This window comes from Notolabrus celidotus, chromosome 3 (genome assembly GCF_009762535.1).
Source record: "Notolabrus celidotus isolate fNotCel1 chromosome 3, fNotCel1.pri, whole genome shotgun sequence".
In the NCBI taxonomy this organism is placed as follows: Eukaryota; Metazoa; Chordata; class Actinopteri; order Labriformes; family Labridae; genus Notolabrus; species Notolabrus celidotus.
In genome coordinates this window covers 29,359,563-29,374,122 of record NC_048274.1, presented here as the reverse complement: position 1 = coordinate 29,374,122, position 14,560 = coordinate 29,359,563, and the positions used below count along the sequence as shown (strand labels likewise).

General features: G+C 40.9%; 2 long non-coding RNA genes across 3 annotated transcripts in view; both read left to right on the top strand.

Moving 5' to 3' along the window:
- The window catches only part of LOC117810960, a 135,313-nt gene that overhangs the window by 13,359 nt on the left and 107,394 nt on the right, over nucleotides 1-14,560 (top strand). The gene's annotated exons all lie outside the window — the stretch shown is intronic.
- On the top strand, nucleotides 5,275-6,567 carry LOC117810961. Its single transcript, XR_004630890.1, has 2 exons — nucleotides 5,275-5,404; nucleotides 6,074-6,567. It is a non-coding gene; the product is annotated as an uncharacterized LOC117810961 (long non-coding RNA).

Below are 14,560 nucleotides of genomic sequence, written 5' to 3'. Positions count from 1 at the left end.
CGCAATGCTCCCAACACGCATCCTGTTGACCAGGGCGCGAGCCCTCGGTCGGAGCAAACACGCTGCGCAGCAATAACGTGGCGCACACACATCCTGTGGACTCAACGGGTAAAACTATGTAAAAATATTAGAACTCAACTTTGATACATTTTAAAATATGTTCAATTAGGTTTTTTAACACATTTTCACACTGGGTTTTAAGGGGGCTGGTTTAACCTAATTATTATGTAATAAATATTAGGGGTGCAACGGATAAAAAAACTCACGGTTCGGATTGTATCACGGTTTTGACTCAAGGATCGGATCATTTTTCGGATCAGCAAAAAAAAAAGAAAAAAAAAAAGAAGACAAGACAAATACAACTTTGTCCCTCCATTTATTTTGTAAAACTCTTTTGCTCATTAAATAAAAACAAGATTCAATTCAAAATGTAGCGCATGTGCAAAGCACCCTATCTGTGGCCCCAGTCCTGCCTCATTCACTGCATTTCATGGCATGTCAAGTGAAGGAGGAGAGGCTGCAAAAGTTTCACTCCATTCTTCTTTCATTTGCTGATTTTCACTGTCCACTTTTCTTTGAGCTGCAAACTATGAACACACCGTTTGCGTGCATTCTAGGGTCCTGCAGCTGGCAAAGTGCCAATATGCGAACTGCTCCATAAATGAAAGTGGAAGTTAAAAATTGCACTGGCAGCATTGGACTCTAAGTGACCCAGTAACAGCCTGTCTGCGTATCATTGACATGGAGACAAGTCCCGGTAAATACACGGTGACCCGACCAAAACACAGAGTGAAGGAATAACAGTTCGGGGGCAACAAATAGGCGGCCGGATGCGGCCCGCGGGCCGCATATTGACGGCCTCTGGTCTAGTGGGTGCGCAACAGAATTTCATAATGTGGCTCAAGCACATTCAGCATTCACTGTATTTCACAGGGAAACCAAAATGCTCCCATACATGTGATTTACAAGATGCAGGAGGTTTTTCAAGTTCCTCTGCTCCTTCACTTGCCATGACTACCGCTGCGATTGATGAGTGAGTGTGGATTGAACATGCACAACTTTTTTTTCTTTCATCAACCAATCCGCGGACCACGTCCGTGCCGAACCATGGAGAGGCATCCGTACGGATCACGGATCAACGATGATCCATTGCACCACTAATAAACATCCAAGCAATCAGAAATGAAACACTGAGTCACATGCACTCATGTTCAACAAAACTACTCCGCCCTTGTGCAGACCGTCTCCTGACGTCTCAGCCAGCTCCCCTCAGTGTGGCCTTAGCTGTTAGCTTGTTTGCTAATTCACGTACTGCCTGTAATCTGTCTGTATAGCTGTCTCTCTGCTCTTTGCACCGCTTTGCTCGTGTGTCCCTGTCTGCACATTCACTGCTGAAGATGACAGCTTATTGTCATTCTTTTATTTCCCGGCCGAGTAGCTAAAGCAGTCCCACACATGCTTCGCTCATTTGTCAAGGACTGGTTTACTAACTTCCCCCAGGACCGGTTCACTAACTTTCCCCAGGACCGGTTCACTAACTTTCCCCAGGACCGGTTCACTAACTTTCCCCAGGACCGGTTCACTAACTTTCCCCAGGACCGGTCCACTAACCTTTCCCAGGACCTGTCCACTAACTTTCCCCAAAAAGCTCAGATGTTTATTTTCACTCTGATTTGTGTTAAAGGTGACATATCATGCAATATCGAGTTTTTAATGGTTCTCTACCTGAAATATGTTTCCCTGGCATGTCTACAAACCCCCCGAAATTGAAAAAAAAAAAAAATTCTGCCCCTTATCTGATTTCTCCACCTTTCTGTAAATGTGTGCTGAAACGAGCCATTTAAGTTTTCTGTGTTTTTCATACTTTAAAGACATGTTTTTGGGACCTCTTAGACCAATATATTTTGATGAAAAGAGCATAATATGTCACCTTTAAAGATTGATTACACATTACATTTTGATTTTCTATGTGAATTTTAAATATTCCATGTACGTTTCCAGGGCCTTTAAGTGTTCACTGACTGTGAAGCCAAAAGCTTTAGACCTTCCTCTACTGGCCTGATGTGGTATAGGTCAAAACCCTGGCCTCTTCCAGAAGGAACAAGGGTCAAATGACGAAAATTAAAATACATGTCAAATACATTTTTCTCAAACATGATTTCCCTCATGATAATTAGTTCTTATCGTGACATGCTGATTCATGTCCAAGTGCTCATTCTTATGAGCAGTTAAGTATTAATTAGCTATTTGATGCTAGAAAGAGAAGATGTGACAGCTATACGGCTATGTTGACAACCTCAGCATACTGTACTGGATTAGCAGAGTATGGGAGGATTGGCGAGAGAAAATGTAACAAACACTAACACGAGAGTCTGCATGTGTGCCTCTGAGTCTGAGGGTGTGACGTCAGTCCTGTCACTCTCCAGGTCACTTCTGTGCATGCCTTTGTTCCACCAGAGTAATATGTCAGCACTCATTCACAATCATTTGGCTTCACATCTCACATTGAGTGGAAACAAAGTGATGTTTTCCATTCTGTTGCATATACAGTCAAAACAAGCTATTCGGGAATTGGCTCCAAAATTGTCATCGCATATTTCTCAGTTTTTGATACATTTGATTCAAACTTTTCAGAGATTTTGTGTGAAAAAATTGATTTTCATAATGAGGCATTTTTTGCCACCAGGTCAGGATACAGCATTGAACAGTTACTTTATTTGTCCTTCAGTCAATTGACAATCAGTCATTGTTCTTTGTGTGATACTTTGGAGATTTATCAAGCAGATTATAAAAGGCTCACTCTTTTCTGTTTTAATATGTTAGGATCATTTTCTGGGTTTTTTTGGATGAAGAAAATCAGTTGATTGATAACACGTTGATCAGCAACTGACAAAGGGTTGCACATTTAAATTTGATGATATATCTTTTACATTTTGAATATATGTTATTAATCTTTGCAACAGGTCAACTGTAGATCCGTTTTAGAATTAAACTGATGAGGAAATCCATCTGTTCATTGAAAAAGTAAACATTACACTCAGTCATTATGGAGTTAAAGTTTGGATTGAGCATTACATCATTTACTGAGTCGATTGTTAGAGATTTAGTCTACTACTTTGAAAATTGATGGATTGTTTTTATCAATGCCAAACTTTTGATTCTTCAAACCTGTCCAGTGTTCAGCTTCTTTTTAGTCAACATTTTAAATGGAATATTTGGGCTTTTGAACTCAGAAAAGCTAAAAGAAAGACCTCACCTTCCTCTTCCTCCCTCTGAGATGGTTACTACTTTTCAAAAATGTATTAATTTGTCAAGCTCATAATTTGAAGGTTATGCACTACAGAGTATAGTTGTATCTCTGCATGGCTTGATTCACTGTAAGTAAACTGCTTGTTTAAACTAAAAAAGAACAGCCGTCAAGGCCTAACTGCTGCAGCAGTAAAATGAATTGAAAGAAAGGAGAAAGAATGAATTCTGGCAAGCTAATTTGCACTACGTGGTCTGTCTGTGAGGGGTAGGAGGATACGTATTAAGACTGAGACCACTAAATTAAGCTGATTCTACTTACTCTTGGTTCTTCCTACACCCGGCTTACGGCTCTTTTTCACAAGAACAAAGTCTAGTTTGTCCCTGGCACTTGTCTGGCTCTCCTCTCATCCATTCTAGGAAGGCATTGGAGCTATTCATCAAGGGCACGGTCAGCGTTCATCAGACGGGCGATTATTCCTCTATTCTCCCATCCCTGTCCTTCTCGTTTGATTTCCATCAGTGGGGTCTTGTGTTCTCGCTCTCTCTGCCCCCCTTAATTAGCCTCCAAGCAGCCACAAAGAGAAAGTTGTGATAATGAAGCGGGCGGAGGAGAGATTCCAATTTAAAGTACAGCTAACCCCAGACACACTATTTCATTCCTAATTCATCCTCCCAAGGCCACACTGGAAGTTTCACTTTAACCATCTATAAAATGTAAAGATTTAAATAGAGAATCTGCAGCCATAAAAAAAACATCTCATATATTACATTATAAATTAGGTTCAATATTCTGAAAGCACCTCATTTCAGAGTTCTGTTTTGCAGTACAAGTGGCGGTGCTAAAAGTGTATGAAGAGACATCAGGTCATGAATAGCTTTGATAATCATGAAACTGTTGAACTGGCGAAATGTATAAATGTTCACCGAGTCTGGCTTCACAAATGTTTAGATAATTCAATGTTGGAGTCTGCTTTCTCTGTCTCCGTCAAATCAACCAGAAATGTAATGAAAAACTCCTGGTTCAAAACCGACTTTTCATTACCATCACTAAACTGAAGATTAATAAAAGTCCAACTATCAGCATATGTTTGCTTCTCACTCATTCCTCCTTGAGAGACATCAGGCTGATGCTGGGAGAGAGCTACAGTTCAAATTAACCTGTGAAAACTAGGGATGTAAGGATACACTCAATCCACGATACGATTTGAATCCCGATTTTTGGGTCACGATACGATTCACTCAAAATTTAAATAACTATTATTTTATTTCAATTCTCCGATATGGATAGTTGCAATATATATTTTGTCTTATATTTCTTTTTAAACATAGTAATCCTTTTTCATTTTTAAGGTGTGTTGTAACTGACATAAAACCACTGCACACTTTTTTTCTGCAACTTGCAAAAAAACTAAAAATGACCATACAAAAATACCATGTCTGAAAATTTCAGAACAATTATAGAGAAATGGAAAGTGAACGACTCCCAAATGAAAGTATTAAATACTAAAACAGATAAGGTAAATCTCTTTAAATAAACTAAAGTGCAGCTTATGCTCCTGGCTTGAGATTGATATGTTTTTCTTCAGGAATATCAGGGAAAGCCAAAATGCTGCCATACCTCAGACTGTAAACACAAAAGTGCATCCTGAACTGCTCGGTCTTCACCTGCTGCAGCCATGTCTGTTAGGCTCAACTCAGCGAGTGAGGAGAGAGCAGCGCAAGAGACTTCATGATGTTGAACAAGCGGAGTGAAATGCAGATAGCGCCTTCAACTGTTTAAAAATAATATTGCAATACAAATGTTGTTGAATTGATTTTAATCCACCCTTATTTGGTTTGATTTTTACCATCTTGTGGTACATCCCTAGTGAAAACACATGGTTACAAAACAAAGCCACCATCACCATGATGAGTAAAACCAGTATCTGCATATCTACTCCACGACCACAGCACTCTATCTCCTTTGCAGAAGTTGAGTGCCTTTTGGCCTGAATCACAACTCTTTAAGTCAATTGCATCAAATTCTTATCCCCATCAGTTTTGTTATTTGGTCTGATCCATCTAAAATCCATCCTGAGATACAAAACAAGCAGCAACAGAAGCGCTCAGGCAAACCATGTCAACCTGCTGGCTAGTGCTGTGATGTTGTCAAAAGGTAAGCTTTGAAAGTTTACAAGGAACAGCAGAGGTGGAAGTACGTTTATTATTACTTCATATCAGCTCTCAGCCCTCGAAATGTTCCTGGAAAGAAAGATCACACCATTCCCTGAACTTAGCCTCTTCTCTGTAGGCTCTTACACACTGCTAGTTCAGGCTGGATATTTTTGCCCCGGCCCCTGTTACGTGCATGTGCAATATGTAACGCACAGAGGTAGAGTGATGGGGCGAGGTCATTCTGCCTCTGATCTGCTGTCTAAGGTGGTAACAGAGGAGTAATGGGGGGAAATCGGTGTCAGTGTGTTGCATCAGAGCCGGATGGGAGAAACGGCGCAATGTATGTGTGTGTCTGCGCACGTCTGAGTGTGTGCATGAGGAGCTCCCACTGTGTGTTTACATGCCATGTCTTGCGCTTCCGTACCACAGTAATGCGATGTGAAATAACATGCTGGGACAGAGAGCTGCATGATATTGGAAAAAAAATGAGATTACAATATTTCACCTTTCTGCAATATGACAAAATACAGGAGTTTACACCAAACAAATGAAATGTGTTTTTATGTACCTTTGATTCAAAACATCCATGATACAGTCATACTTTTTCATTACTTGTATCCATTTTCTTTCAAACCTAATCCCCCTCCTACTTTGACCACACTGTGTCCAGCTCCCTGACAGCAGTTCTGACATCTGCTCGGAGAAGCAGAGAGACAAGAGGAGGAGAGGAGGAGAGAGTTCAGGTGGAGAGACGAGGAACCGTTTCCTAGCAGCTAAGTATCTGTGACGGCAGCAGCTTCGTTGTCATGTTTACATTTTACAGTCATGTGACACAGACTCTGCACGCACAGTGGTCAGTTCTCTGTTCAAGTAAGAGACTGCAGATCGACGTTCATTGTAGATCATCTATGGAAAGCGAGACACTGGTGACTGCACAACGTGCTTAAGGTCATGTGGCTGACTGACATCCTGAGATGTGAGTAATGGACATGCGCACATTGCAGCTGTGATGGTCAAACGATATATCATTCAGCCCTACAGGGATGTCAGGGAGCTCCTTTCAGCCAGAGTATACTGATACTGCGTTCACTGACCAGTTGATTTGTTGTATACTGTCAACAGTGTGACTTGACATTGAGTGTGAAATAAATAAATTCCTTCTTCTCTTTTCTTTTCTGATGAAAAGGACACCTTTAAATAATGTCTATCATCTTTATTAGTTTTAACTGGGGGTGTCAACAATTAATCAACTATTGATTCATTGATTGTAAAGAACTTACTCAAACACATTTTTTTGTTTCGGTTTTCTATCACGTGGAACAAACATCTAGTCTTATATTTCATTCAGCCATCAGGGAGGTGTTGTAAGTTTAAAGCATGTTTCGATGTGAATCAGCTGACTGAAGGTGTTGCGCACAGCGGAGACACTCAGCTGGGGACTGTGTCTGAGTGACAGGTCTCCATGGGCGCTTTTTTTATCCGCTGCCGGTCTGATTATGACCCGGTTGCACTCCCGGCTGACACCTGACCATGTACATATGCTTATTTTTCTCAATAAGAGTAGACAGAAAACTGGACACTGAGTCTGAAAGACGTTTCTGTTCAGTTCCCTTGTTGTAGTAAATCCACATACTGTATCCTGAGCCTTCACTTTTATGACTGTATGTCCACGGAGATCATGAGCCACGTTGATATTCAGCGTGTTTAACGTTTTGAACACCTAAATACGATCCGTAGCTATTTAAAACTGTCGGTTATAAACATTGTGTCAGGAAGGAAAATTTGATTCAGGGGAAAAAACGCATTTGGCATTGTTTTTGACATGGAAAATGTTTACGTTTTTTTCAATGATTAATCGATAAGTGATCGTTAACATTTCCAAAGATCGATCAGGGAAAATACTTGAAATTTACATCCTTTGTTTTAACGAATGTGCAAATCGACAACATCGAGAATGTCACTCATTTTGCAAAAAACATTAAAAACATGCTTTAAGAGTCTGTATGTATTCACTGAGTATGATCAAACAGGACAGACTCATGCACATACACATAGAGGAAACATGCAGTGTTCACACATCACAACATGCTAAGCTAGCCTAGCTGCCTGCACGGCTGAAATTAAAAATGACAAAAGTTTTAACTACTATAGAAGAGTGAGAACATCTTGCTCACCTCGTAATCCTAAATTGAATATAACTGAATACCAAACTGTTCAAAAATCAACAGTGAAGACGCTGCATGTTGGGACCAAGTAATCAATAAATTGATCAAATATACAGCATTTGAATTAATTATGAAATTAACGCCATTAGCCCTACTAAGTTCGATAATGAATCATGATGTGCCGTTTTCATAATTTCAATATCTGGTGATTGCAGAGTTAAACAGAACTCTATTAGCACCAAAACCAAAATACAGTCTTCAGTCCATACACTCTCTACAAGTCATTTCATCTGTATTCAAGCTTTTCCAATACTTCAGAATGTCTCTCTCATTTCTATTAATCCCTCTATAAACATGCTGCATGGATCAGCCAGTGCTCTTACACTCATTTGAAGCATGCAATGAATGGCTGATTGCAATCCCTTGGGGTGACAAAGTGATAAGAGCATTGATTGACAGATCAGGGGGTGTTGCTACGGCATAATTTATCTCCCAGTGGCGGCTACGGAGTTCACATTGAGGGGAGATAATGTCATTTTGCGCCTAATAAGCTAATGGATCCTAAATCCATTTTTTAGCGTGCATATAAGCTGAACATCATTACCCTAATGGTGATGCACACACTAAGGATGGAGAGAGCAGCAGTGAATGTTATTTGAGTTTAAATCCACTCCAACATGTGGGGGACGGATTATGATAGAGGACGTGATGGATACAGCACTGCCTCCTCAGTTAACTCTGGCCCTGCTTTTCTGCACTTTCCTCAGAGGGATTACATCATATTTGCTGGAATTAAGGCACTAAATAGTTAATTAGGCATCAAACAAGGTTTTAATAGAAAAAAATAATGAACATTTTGTGGGCTCAATGTGGAGGATATCTGAAATGAAACGTCTGAACATTTGTATTTTTCAAAGCTCTTTTTACGTACCTGTTTCACCTTTCTCTAAAAGCAGGCTGAAGAATAGCAACCTAAATTCAAGACCTTATTGGACCACCCAACAACTGCTGGCACAACTTACTGCATGGCTGTTACTTCACAAGGCCAAAGTAGGGTCCAGTGTTACAGCGGACATACAGCCTTTCTGTATTCAAGTTTATCCAAAAGGTGTTTATAGGATAGACAGATAACAAGCAGGGGCCTCAGGTGTAAACATTTTGTTAAACTGAGCTCATACAGAAGATTTCCCATATAATGCATTTGTGCTGCACAATATATCTAAAGTTCATCGCGATATCAACATGCACGATATACATTAGGGATGGGTACCTTTCACGATTGAACCGATACCCGGTACCTGGGAACCAGTACAGGTACTCAACGGTACCAATTTTCGGTACTTTTGTGTGTTTATGTGGTAATAAATGTTCTTTCGTTTAATAATACAATCTCAAATTTGTTTAATTTAACATATTTATTTAATGTAACATGAAATGAACAGAAACAGGATTATATAGGTGATCAGATATATTAGCTGACACGTGCTCTTGGCGTCTAATTGCTCTTTCGGGAGTTTATTCACAAGTGAATGCCTGCGGACGGGGAAAAGTCAGCTCTCCGTCTCCTTATAATAACAGGACACACAACTTACTTGTTGGGCATTCACGCATACAGGAATGGTTATAAACAGGGCAGGTAGTCGGAGCGATGGAGTCCGTCTCAACTAAGTCCTCCTGCAGCTCTGCCTCGCCGTGATTGCGCATGGCTCCGTTTTGCGCGCTCTCGCGCAGATGCAGAGAGCAGAGAGCAGAGACGTCCACCCGATCAGTCTCAAACTTTATTACAGGGCGAAAATCGCCTACTCTTCCACTCCCTCACAGTCACAAGGATGCGTTTAGGTACCGAAACATGGTACCGTTTGATTTTACGTGAATCGGTACCGATGGAATTCAGTCGGTACCTATAAAAGTACCGAATTCGGTACCCATCCCTAATATACATATTGCAAAAGACTGCTTGAAATGCGATAAATTGTACTCCATGCCATGCATTCACCCTCTGCATGACAATGTATTTAGCCAATCAGATGGTGCCCTATATGCCTGCCCCCTTTGCCCACGACGATAAATGTTCGTCAAAGACTCATTTTTTTATGACAAAAACGAGGCTATGATGAGCTTAGGTGCATCACTGATAATAAAAGCTCTGACGAACATATGTATTGGTTTTGTTGACGAGACGATGATGAGCCGAAAACATTCGTGTCTGACCGCCGGACATTCAAAACCCATGTTTTCCCTCTCTGTGCGTGTAATCTTTAAAGATAAAAGTGATGCATTCCTGTGACAGGCACAGTTTTTATCTGAGGGTTAGCAGTGTTAGCTTGGTCACTACCTGCAGCAGGTGTGCTTAATGAACCAGCTCTCCCCACCTCCATGCATCTGTCTCAGTTTCATTGATGATTTTTACCCCCCGGTGTGCTTTAGTGACTAAGACAGATTCGGGGGACGTCTGTTTACTATTTGACGTTTGCTGTTTTTGCCATTATTTCCATAAACAGCTCAACATCTGGAGCTTGATTTGTTTAGGTTTGGTGCCACATCAGACACACTTAGTAAGTTTTGATCAACTCCTAGTCATCAAAGATGCAGACGCATTTCAGAGTGCTGTGAACTGACTGTCAAGTGTCCCTTTTTAAGGGGGGCATTAAGATGTCCTGGTAAAATGATCAAGAAACTGTATAACCATGAAACTAAGTTGGTTAATTGTTAATATAGCAGCTGTAGCCAGGTTGGGTAAGGATTTTTCAATAAAACTATGTTGTTTGAAATGAAATAATGCTTATCTTACAAGCTTCTCACTGTCTGGGGTCTATAGGCAAGGAAAGGTCTTACCCTTTTTCCCGTGGCCACGGTTTCGTGTGCAGGTTCGAGAACAAAAAGGACAGAGTCTGGCTTGATGGTCAAAGTTCTGGTTTACTTGATACAATACACACCTTGGTCCATTTTAGGCAATGCCCTGGTCCATTGACAACGTTGATTAATATTTCTTGAGAGCATCCTGTGGCTCCCTTCCCAGTTTCTCTCTCACGCACACACACACACACACACACACACACACACACACACACACACACACACACACACACACACACACACACACTCCGCACACTCAGGTTTCCCATAATGGCCAACCAGATATTTTTCTTTTTGCAATACATGTTAAGTTCCATTTCGGCGTGTCCCAGCCCTGCTAAAGACTTCTGGGAAGTTCTAACATTTCTAACTCTCATTACCTTACTCCATGGTACCAGCTGCATAATGTCTGAATGTCCCAGTTTGTGCCCTTATACGGATCTGATCCCCACAACATATTAAATCCAACAATATATTGAATCTCCCAATAGTTAGCAGCAAATCCAAAGCAGAAATACATAAACATTGTATACTTAAGTATTTGTTATTTATCGCAAGTCATATGTCATCGCAATATTCAACAACGTTATCGCATATCGCATGTTTTCTTAATATCGTGCAGCCCTATAATGCATCCCATAAGACAACATACATTTCTTTCCTTTAGTGAAACATCCCCACTGAGCAAAACAAGCAAGCAAGGAACGGTTGTCCTAACTTATTTTGTCTGACCTTTCTAATGAAAAAAAAGAGAGCAAGAGAGAGAGAGAAAAAAAATCTAACTTCTGTTAAATTCAAAGTCATCTTGAAGCTAAGCCATGTATAAAATGGAAGCAGGCATTTTGTTGCACTGTTTGTTTCCAAAAGACTTGCTATTTACTTTGTTTTTTCGCTGTGAAATCTATTGTCAGGTCTGTGTCTTTCTTCCTCTGTAGTACAGCGCTGAAGAGCAGCACAATTACTGAAACTGAAAGCTCGTCAAAAGCAGGCAGCCCAGCTTATTTCTTTTTCTACGATGCTCTTTCTCTCTGAGCCAAGCTGATATTTTCTCTTAATGCCAGAACAACAACTACAAACGGCACGGCTGTTATCTGTTTTTTTAGTGTTGCTTTTCACTTCCTAAATGTTTTGCTCTTGTTACTGAACATTTTTCTGCCAGTGATTTTCCCTACAGCATGATTTAGACATTTTAGAAGTATAATAAACCAACATTGTCACTGTCTTACAATTTACCCTGAATTGTGTTGAAGTTTTAATTACATGTTGTCTCTCTGGTTGGAGAAATACTAGTTGTAGATGCGTTACTGGTGCAGGCACTCACTCAGATTAAATTCATTTATTTCTGAGTTGAAAACATTAATTTCTGATATTTTCCTCAGCTTTATATATGAGCAGATGAAATAATTTTCTCTGTATATGATTGTTGACATTTTAGATTTAGCATTTAAGCAAAGTAGGGATGTAAAGGTGTTGCGCACAGCGGAGACGCTCAGCTGGTGGCTGTGGCTGTGCAACAGGTCTCCATGTGCGCTTTTTAAAGAGGATCAATACGCAACTGCTGCCCACAAGGACATGGACACAAAGGTTGACAACTTTTAACAGGACATTTCCCTATATTTAGATACAAAGCCAACGGACTGTTGGGAATTGCTAGTATGCTATGTTTGCAGACCAGCAACATCAGAGCCGTCTGAGCTTTTCTGCAGCTAGACTGATTATGACCCAGTTGCGCTCCCGGTTGATACCTGATCGAACACATGCTCATTTTTCTCAATAAGAACGAGTAGGCTGAAAACTGGACACTGTGAGTCTGAAGTACTTTTCTGTTGGTAGTTAAGACTATATAAGACTATGTTTGCAGAGATTATTTTCATGAGCCTGATCCTTGATAATCAGCATGTTAAATATGTTGCACTCGTATTTAATACTGTCAGTTAAATGCATTTTATTAATGTGGAAAATATGATTTAGGGGAAAAACAACGTTTTCGGACCCTTTTTTGACGTAATAAAACTCAATGTTTATTTTATGGATTAATTGATAATTGATCGATAACATTTCCAAAAATCGATTACGTAAAGTACTTTGTAATTTACATCCCTAAAGCAAAGTGAATATTCTTCTGCTAATTTGACCACAGGATAAACTATGTTTGATTTGTTAATCACAACTTCTGAGTATTTACCTATCCACATGTGTCAGACCAAATGTTGTGTTTGGGTTTATGATATTACCTGGAGGCACACAAACCATTGCAGCTGAAATGAGCTTTCACCACATTGGGTTGGGCTCGGCCTTTGAGATAGGGTTAGGAGCTCAGACATCCGGGAGAGGCTCAAAGTAGAGCTGCTGCTCCTCCGGATCGAGAGGAGCCAGATGAGGTGGTTCGGGCATCTGGTCAGGATGCCTCCCGGGCGTCTCCCTGGGAAGGTGTTTCTGGCATGTCCGCCTGGGAGGAGGCCACGGGGAAGGCCCAGGACACACTGGCGAGATTATATCTCTCAGCAGGCCTGGGAGCGTCTCGGTATCCTCCCAGAAGAGCTGGTGGAAGTGGCCGAGGAGAGGAATGTCTGGGCTTCCCTGCTGAGGCTGCTGCCTCTGTGACCCAGACCAGAATAAGTGGAAGAAGATGGATGGATGGATGGATGTATGTTTTGCCTAAACCAAGTGGCAACCTCCGGCCGCTAGAAATAAAGCCAGTGTTGAAATGTTAAAAATTGCAGTTCGAGTGTCTGCTTGAGGCTGGCTCTGGAAGTACCGCAAGCCACATATACACAAATTCAAGAAAGCCGATCTTTACAGCAGAAATAAACATTTTTACAGCCTGGTGTGTAGTCGAGTGTAGTCTGGATAGCTCATGTCTCAATCATGTCCATTACAAGAGGCACAGCTGACTTGATTGACTGGCGGGAACACTGTAGCTGTTGGCTCAAAGCCCGCCTCTTTACCTCATACTATCTCCACAGAAGTTAGGTTGTGTTCAACATTACTAATATGGCTTCCACAGAAGATTGGCTACAAAACAGTGCTTCAGAAACAGATGGGTGACGTCACGGATACTACATCCATTATTTATAGTCTATGGCCTAAACTCATGGCTGTGCTGCTATAATGCTCTACTACTACCTGGATGTAAACAAGATGACAGCTGGCATCTCCTAGTTGCTTGGTCAGGCAGTACTCTGATCTAGAAATTGCAGATCAACTTGTTTGTGTATCTGTTTAAACTGGTATATAGCCACTCAAATGGAGCTTTGGTAACCAGCACAGGCCTGTGGACGTTAACCTGCAAGGACTAAGGACTGGTGGTGCTAGCTCTGCCAAGATTAGCCACACTTGGCAAACCAATGTGATGACAGCTGCCAACTCTGTGAGCCCATGATTAACGGTGTGAAAGAAGTTATGCTCAATTTTGACAGTTGTCCGAGTGTCCTCTTACCTTTTCTGTATATCTAGTTGGAATTTGAATTACGTTATAATGTCAAGGAAAATAGTTGCTTCAGACCATCCCTATTTCCTTTCAAATCTGAACTCAATCATTGCCTGTTCTCTCCATTAGATGAGACAAACAATAATAACACTTAAAAGACTTCTTTTTGTGGATTGACTACAACTTACGCAGTACAGGAAGTCAGAAGAATCAGAACTTAGTGGAAATCCTGCAATTGATTCATCAAATATAATCAACAGAAACAACCATGCATCCATTATCTTTACCGTTTTTTCCCATTCGTAGGTGGGAGGGGGGGGCAGAAGCCTTACTATGTGGAGTTTGCATGTTCTTCCTGTGAATGCGTGGGTTCTTCCTCCCACACTCCAATAACATGTTTGTTAGGGGAGGTTGTTTGTTTCTACATGTTAGATCTGTGATAAACTGGCAACCTGTCACCCGTCTCTTGCCCAGTGACAGCAGGGACAGCAGATAAATCAGCAGTGAAAATGATGTTTTTTCTTTTATAGTCTATTTTCTTTATTTGGCATGCATCACCTAATAAAAAACAAAACTAAGACTAGAAAATGTCCTAATTTCTACATTAGCACAGAAATCATCCCCCCTGATTCACCTCTTGTAGTGTACTGGTTGAGGCTGGGCATTGACATGGAAGAACAATAGTTCCAGCTGCTCTGTCTTTGTA